The following is a 7,336-nucleotide window of genomic DNA, read 5'->3' on the forward strand; positions in this document are numbered from 1 at the left end:
ATTTTGGAACAAGAATTCATTATTTGACAAAATAATGCTCACCCTGATCATAAAATTGAGTATACTGATAGTCCGGAGAGTGAAAGAAAGTAAGCCCTAGGTTAAGGTCTAGGAGTGCATTGGGTATGGGAAAAAGTGTTCAAATTGTGAGGGCGATGGAAAGGGCTAGAATAGGTGCGATGATAAATATTGAAATGGAAGAGCTTAGTTGGAGAAGAGGTTCTTGGTAAATAGTTTCACTGCATTGGCAAATGGTTGCAGAAGGCCATAGGGGTCTACGATGTTTGGTCCTTTTTGGAATTGTATGGCCTAACACTTTGCATTCAATAAGTGTTAGGGAGGCAACTGCTAGGAGAATGGGGATAATATAGTAAGTGTGAACATTTGTTAAGAAGAGGGCTTGAACCCCTGGTAGTAAAGGCTTAAACTTTATGCAATTACCAACTCTGCCACCTTAACAGCCCTGTTTTTGGGGGTGTAGAGATTGAGTTAGAATATTGAGATGGATTCATATGTTGGTTCTAGGGTTTATCAGGGACATTGACCCTATTTCTCTTGTCCTTTCGTACTGGGAGAAATGAATTTACAGTTAGAAACCGACCTGGATTTCTCCAGTCTGAACTCAGATCATGTAGGACTTTAATCATTGAAGAAACAAACCTTTAATAGCGGTTGCACCATTTGGATGTCCTGATCCAACATTGATGTCGTAAACCCTAATTTTTGATATGGGCTCTCAAATAGGATTGTGCTGTTATCCTTAAGGTAACTTGTTCCATTGATCAAGAGATGGGTCAATTACTAGTATTAATACTTGGACTGGTTAATCTAGGTTAACCTCATTCCGAGGTTGTTTTATGCTCCAAGGTCACCCCAACCAAAGACTATAACTCAGTGGCTTATGCAGTTTGTTCCGGTAGGTTGGATGGTAGTATGTGTTGAGTTATGCGACTTAAACTCCACGGGGTCTTCTTGTCTTATATAGGCATTCCCGCCTCTGTACAGGAAGGTCAATTTCACTGATTGGGAATAAGAGACAGCTAAACCCTCATTGTGCCATTCATACTAGTTTTCAATTAAGAGACAAGTGATTATGCTACCTTTGCATGGTCAGGATACCATGGCTGTTAAAGTCACAACTCACCAGGCAGGCAATGCCTCTACTGCTGGGAAAATTAGAAACTAGTATGACAGAAACTAGGCATGGACCCACACTTAACACCGTATACCAAGATAATGTCAAAATGGGTTCATGATCTAGATATAAAGAATGAGAATATGAATAAATTAGAAGAGCATAGGATAGTTTATCTCTCAGACCTGTGGAGGAGGAAGGAATCTGTGACCAAAGAAGAACTAGAGATCATTATTGATCACAAAGTAGATAATTTTGATTATATTATTTAAAAGTTTTTGTACAAACAAAACTATTGCAGATAGTATTAGAAGGGAAGCACTAAACAGGAAAAACATTTTTACATTCAAAAGTTCTGATAAAGGCCTCATTTCCAAAATATATAGAGAATTGACTCTAATTTATAAGAAATAAATCCATTCTTCAATTGATAAATGGTCAAAGGATATGAACAATTTTCACATGAAGAAATTGAAACTATTTCTAGTCATATGAAAAGGTGTTCCAAATCATTATTCATCAGAGAAAGGCAAATTATGACAACTTTGGGATACCACTACATACCTGTCAGATTGGCTAAGATGACAGGAAAAAACAATGAAGAATGTTGGAGGGGATGTGGGAAAACTGGGACACTGATACATTTTTGGCGGAATTATGAATGAATCCAACCATTCTGGAGAGCAATTTGGAAGTATGCTCAAAAAGTTATTAAACTGTGCATACCTTTTGATCTAGCAATGTTGCTAATGGCCTTATATCCCAAAGAGATCTTAAAGAAGGAAAAGGGACTCCCATGTGCAAAAATGTTTGTGGCAACCTTTTCTGTAATGACTAGAAACTGGAAACTGAATGGATGCCCATAATTGGAGAATGGCTGAATAAATTGTGGTATATGAATGTTATGGAATATTATTGTTCTAAGAAATGATCAACAAATGATTTCAGAGAGGCCTGGGGAGACTTACATGAATTTATGCTAAATGAAATGAACAGAACCACAAGATCAATATTTATGGCAACAACAAAATTATATGATGATCAATTCCGATGGATGTGGCTCTCTTCCACAATAGGATGATTCAAACCAATTCCAATTGTTCAGTAATGAAGAGAGTCAGCTACACCCAGAGAGAGAACTATGGGTAATGGGTATGGACCACAACATAGTATTTCCACTCTTTCTGTTATTGCTTGCTTGCATTTTTGTTTTCTTTCTCAGTTTTTCTTTTTCTTCCTTCTTGATCTGATTGTTCTTGTGCAAACTGTATAAATATGTATACATATATTGGATTTATACGTTAACATATTTAACATGTACTGGACTACCTGCCATCTAAGGAAGGGGATGGGGGCAAGGAGGGAAAAAGTTGGAACAGAAGGTTTTTACAAGGGTCAATGTTGAAAAATTACCCATGCATATGTTTTGTAAATAAAAAGCTATAATAATAATAAAAAAAAATTTTAAAAAGTGTTAAACTTTCTCTGTCCATGTTTTATTAGTATTTCCTTAGTGCTTTGCATCTTATAGATATATATATAGATATATATATAGAGAAATGTGAACTTGAGAGTTTAAATTCTTCCATCAAAACTTATTAGATTATATAATCATGAACAACCCAACCTTTCTGAGCTTTATTTTATTCATCTGTAAAATATGGATAATATTGCCTTAAATTCTCAAGTTTGCTAAAGGACTTAAAATATCTTGGGGAAAGGGATAAATGACTTATAGGATAGCCCGCTGTATAGAACATGGGACTTGGAGTTAGGAAAACCTGAATTCAAAAATTTCCCCACAGGCTTACTAGCTATGAAACCTTGGGCAAATTACTTAGCACTCCATGTTTTAGCTTATTCATCTGTAAAAATAGGGATAATAATTGCATTTATTTTATAAGACTGTTGAGGATAAAACAAAATTATATATATAAATGCAAACCTCAAGCTCTAGAAAAATAACTGCTGAATGAAAAATATATCCTTATTTTTTAACAGAACAAGAAATAGAGACTTTATTAGCACAATCTTTGAAAATAAATTGAACAAGTCATAAATGAACTTTCCAAAAAAAAATAAATCCAGGATTAGATGAATTTATTAGTGAATTCTACAAACATTCAGAGACTAATTGATTCCAATATTATATCAACTGTTTGGAAAAGCAGAAAAAAATTTTCTATCAAATTTCTCCTATGATATAACCATGATCTAAAAAGGAAACTATAGAATGATATCTTTCATGAATTTTGTTACAAAAATTTTGAATAAAATAACATATTGGAAAAGATACCAATTCCAATATATTTAAATGGTTGCATACTCTAACCAAGTGGACTTTATAATAATATTACATGGTCAGCTCAATATCAGATAAATTATAAACATAATAATCTATACTAATAAAAAACAATAAGAATCAAAATGGGTAGGCACACATACAAATAAATATATAAAATGTGTGTATATATTATACACATATATGTATATTTAGTATACATATACACACAAAATGCAATACCTATTTATATTAAAAAAGCATTAAAAAGGATAGGAACAAATAAACTTTTTCCAAAATGGTAATCACCTGAACAAAGCACCAAAGAACAATAACATCATACTCTGGGTGTCTGCTAGCAGCCCCCATGCCACCTTAGCCTCAGGTTTGTAGTCAATTCTGCTTTGAATTTCATAGTCAAATAACCCGATGGATCATTCTTTTCAATATATCTTTAGTTCAAATCATTTCAAAGATGTTTTACACAATATAACATCAGCTTCTATTAGTGTGATAGAATAAAATAATATGAAGCCTCCATTCCATTAAATACATTCATTGACAATGAAATTATGAATAGAATCAATAAAAAATATTTGTTTTATTATATGCCATACATTGTGCTAAGCACTAAAGATACCCGCCCCCCCCAATAAAAAAAAAAAAAGCAGAAGAGTTCCTACCTTAATTAGCTAACAATTTCATGGGACTGAAAACATATACTATGCACAGATAAGAAATACTCAGGATAAACTGGAGATAACCAAAAGAAAGTCATTAGGATTAAGAGGGAATCAGGAAAGCTTTCTTATAGAAGGTAGAATTTTAACTGGGATTTGAAAAAAACAACAGGAAAGCTAGAAAGCAGAAATGAAGATAGAGAGAGACATTCCAGGCATTAGAGATAGAGATAGAAAATGATGTGACTTACTCTCTTCCCTGTTAAGAAGAAGCTATCATCAGATATTTCCATTAGATAATTCCCAGACGATCTAGGAAGGAAATCTTTACCAATCCCCAATGTCCATTTCCCCCAACTTCCGGATATCTTCAAACAACATTTTGAGAGACTGATTAGTATATCTTTAGCCAGGTACATTCCACCTGGTTTTTGACCCCTCCCTCTGGTTTGCCATTTCTGGCTCCTGAATTCCGAACTTTGCTTCCCTGGGAAGCCCCCAGTGGTAAATTTCCTCTATAAAAAATCTGTTTATGATGAAAATCTTTGCTAAGTTCTCTTTGGGACTAAGTCTACCCACTATGAGATACTCTCTCTCCCTCATAGTGCCTTCCTTCTAATGGCTTCATTTTCCATATTCTAGCTAACTTCTGTCAGTCTAATCTGCCAAACAATGACTTTGACTTTCTCCCACCTCATGGAATGTTTCCTTTCTCCTGGTTAATTGTGCGTTCCCCTGGGGTTCTTGTCTTTTCCCTTAGTCTAACTATATGCTCTCCCAGCTTAATTTCATATTTACATTCCCGTTATATATTGTATTCCTTCATTTTTTTCTGTAACTCCTTCCCTTAAATAAATCTAACTTTTGTCAAAGAGAATGGCCATTGTGAATTTGTCACATTTTTATTTTGAACTAGGTATTGCTATCCTAGACACATTAGAAAATACCATAAAGTTGGAAAGGGAAATGTCTTATTCAAGGAACAACAAGGAGGCATATCTGGAGTTGAATAAATTGCAAGAAGACTGGAAGGATGGTCTGGGGATGAGGGAGCAAAATTATCAGAAACTTTGAATGACAAATAAAGGAGTAGGGTTGTGATATCATCAGACTTATTAAAAAGAATAGAAAATGAAAGTAACATGGTAAAACTCATCTTGGTTGCTTTAACTAAAACAAATAAAAACTAAAAGACTTGTTCACCTTTAATACTACCATTTTCTCTGAGCTGAATAACTTTTCTCTCTTCCTTTTATCCTTCTATATGAATTAACTCATTTTTTACCTGATTCAAAACTTACCCTCCTTCAGGAAACCTTTTGTGATTGGCCCTGGATGATTGTTTATTCTTCTATTCATCATTTTCTTCTAAATAGTAGAATGGGTAAAGCATAGGACCTAGAATCAGGGAGAGTTAAATTCAAACTCAGGCTCAGACATAAATTGTGTAATCCTTTAGAAATGACTTTATCTCTGTCTGCTTTAGTTTCCTTATCTATAAAATGGGGATAATGATAGCACCATTCTCTAAGGATTATTAATATCACAGGAGATAATATTTGTAAAAGCTTTGCAAACCTTAAATCACTATATAAAAATATTAGCTATTACTATGATTACTTAGTATTATATTAACTTTTGTTTGTTGCTTTGTAAATATATCTATTGAGTTGTGCATATGTATATAAGTGCATTTTATCCCTTCAATTAGACTGTAAGTTCACTAAGGGCAGACTATATTCCATTAATTTTGTCCCTGCCTACAGTGCTTAATAGAATTTGTTCTACCCTGAATACTTTATAAAGGTGATGGTAGATTATTGTTAACATGAAATATACATTCCTGTTTTTGGGCCATTAATAGCTGATGATAATTAGCTAACATTTATATAACAGGTTAAGCTTCGTAGAAACACTTTATATTTGATTTGATCTTCCCAACAGCTTTAAGTGATATTTTACAAGGAAACTGAGAGAGAGAAGCCAGAGTGATTATTCTAGGTCACACAATAAGTGTCTGAACAAAATTGTAATTTACATCTTTCTGACTGTTTCATTCTCTCCTGAATGCTCTACCATCTCATTACTCAACTATTCTCTCATTAGTTTCTCTTTTACAGGAAATTTTGGAATTTCCTTCCCTGGAGAAATTAAAAAATAGGCCACACCTTTATTAATATCTATTTAGTTTTAGTAATTAGAGAGGCAGTGTTGCACAATGTTTAGAAAGGTGGCCTCAATGACAACAAAACCTGAGTTCATATCCTGTCTCAGACACTAACTAGCCATGCGACTCTGAGTCAGTTTCTCAGTGCTCTAGGCCAGTGGTATCAAAGTCAAATAGAAAAAGGAGCTACTCTGGACAATGCACCAGGATCTCTGCAAGGTATATATTTACTTAGAATATCATCTATGAAGATTATCTAAGTTCTATTGTATTTTTCTTTCTTTTGTTAAATATTTTCCTATTAAATTTTAATCTGTTTCAAGCCATACTCAGGAATGTTGCTGCCACATATTTACACTTCTTAAGCAACTCTCTAATTACAGCTGAGGTTCTGATCTTCACTGTAGAAGAAGTGCTTTCTGAGTACTCCTTACATCAGTGAAATTACAAATTCATTCTTTATCTTTGATGAGTGTTAGGGGGGCAGAGCTGAATAAGCAGATAACTTGATATTGCGTCCATCTCTACTATTCATTGATCCTTGAATTTTTCAGTCATTAAGAAACATGAAACAAAAGATAAGTAAAAAATATATTCTCTAAAACATTATTTTTACATAATATTCAATTGTATGGGTTGATATTTAGAAAATATTGGTTGTCCAACAGGTCACTTTACATCTGTGACTGAGCAGCCTGGCCAAATTTTCATATTAAGTTCAGAAAGCTTGGTCAGGTAGCTTGCTGCTTCATCATTTCTCTTTCATTCTACCTCTGAAGGTGATTTTTTTTAATGGAGTTTTTTGGAACACATAATCATAAGAAATGTCTACTTATTGGGCAGTACAGATTTTACCAAAATAGACTTATATACAATTATTTGTCTTTTTAAATCATAGGATCATAAATTTAGAGCTGCAAAGGATATTAGAGGCCATCTAATTCTACTGCCTCAATTCACAAATATGTTTATGAGTCATAAATAATTTCTAATAACAGCAAAATGAAAGATCATGCTATTATTTTCTTTTGTCCAAGTTGGTGCATACTAGCCAAAACACCCAGTTTAATCAA

At 33.6% G+C, this 7,336-nt stretch overlaps 1 protein-coding gene across 1 annotated transcript in view; it reads right to left on the reverse strand.

Moving 5' to 3' along the window:
* The window catches only part of B3GALT1 (beta-1,3-galactosyltransferase 1), a 595,978-nt gene extending 590,494 nt beyond the window's left edge, over window positions 1–5,484 (reverse strand). Inside the window, exon 1 of the mRNA XM_051986229.1 lies at window positions 5,398–5,484. The gene's annotated coding sequence lies outside the window, so the exon portion shown is untranslated. The remainder of the gene's footprint in view (window positions 1–5,397) is intronic.
* Window positions 5,485–7,336: the final 1,852 nt, after the last annotated feature.

This window comes from Antechinus flavipes, chromosome 3, assembly GCF_016432865.1.
Source record: "Antechinus flavipes isolate AdamAnt ecotype Samford, QLD, Australia chromosome 3, AdamAnt_v2, whole genome shotgun sequence".
NCBI classification, from domain to species: domain Eukaryota; kingdom Metazoa; phylum Chordata; class Mammalia; order Dasyuromorphia; family Dasyuridae; genus Antechinus; species Antechinus flavipes.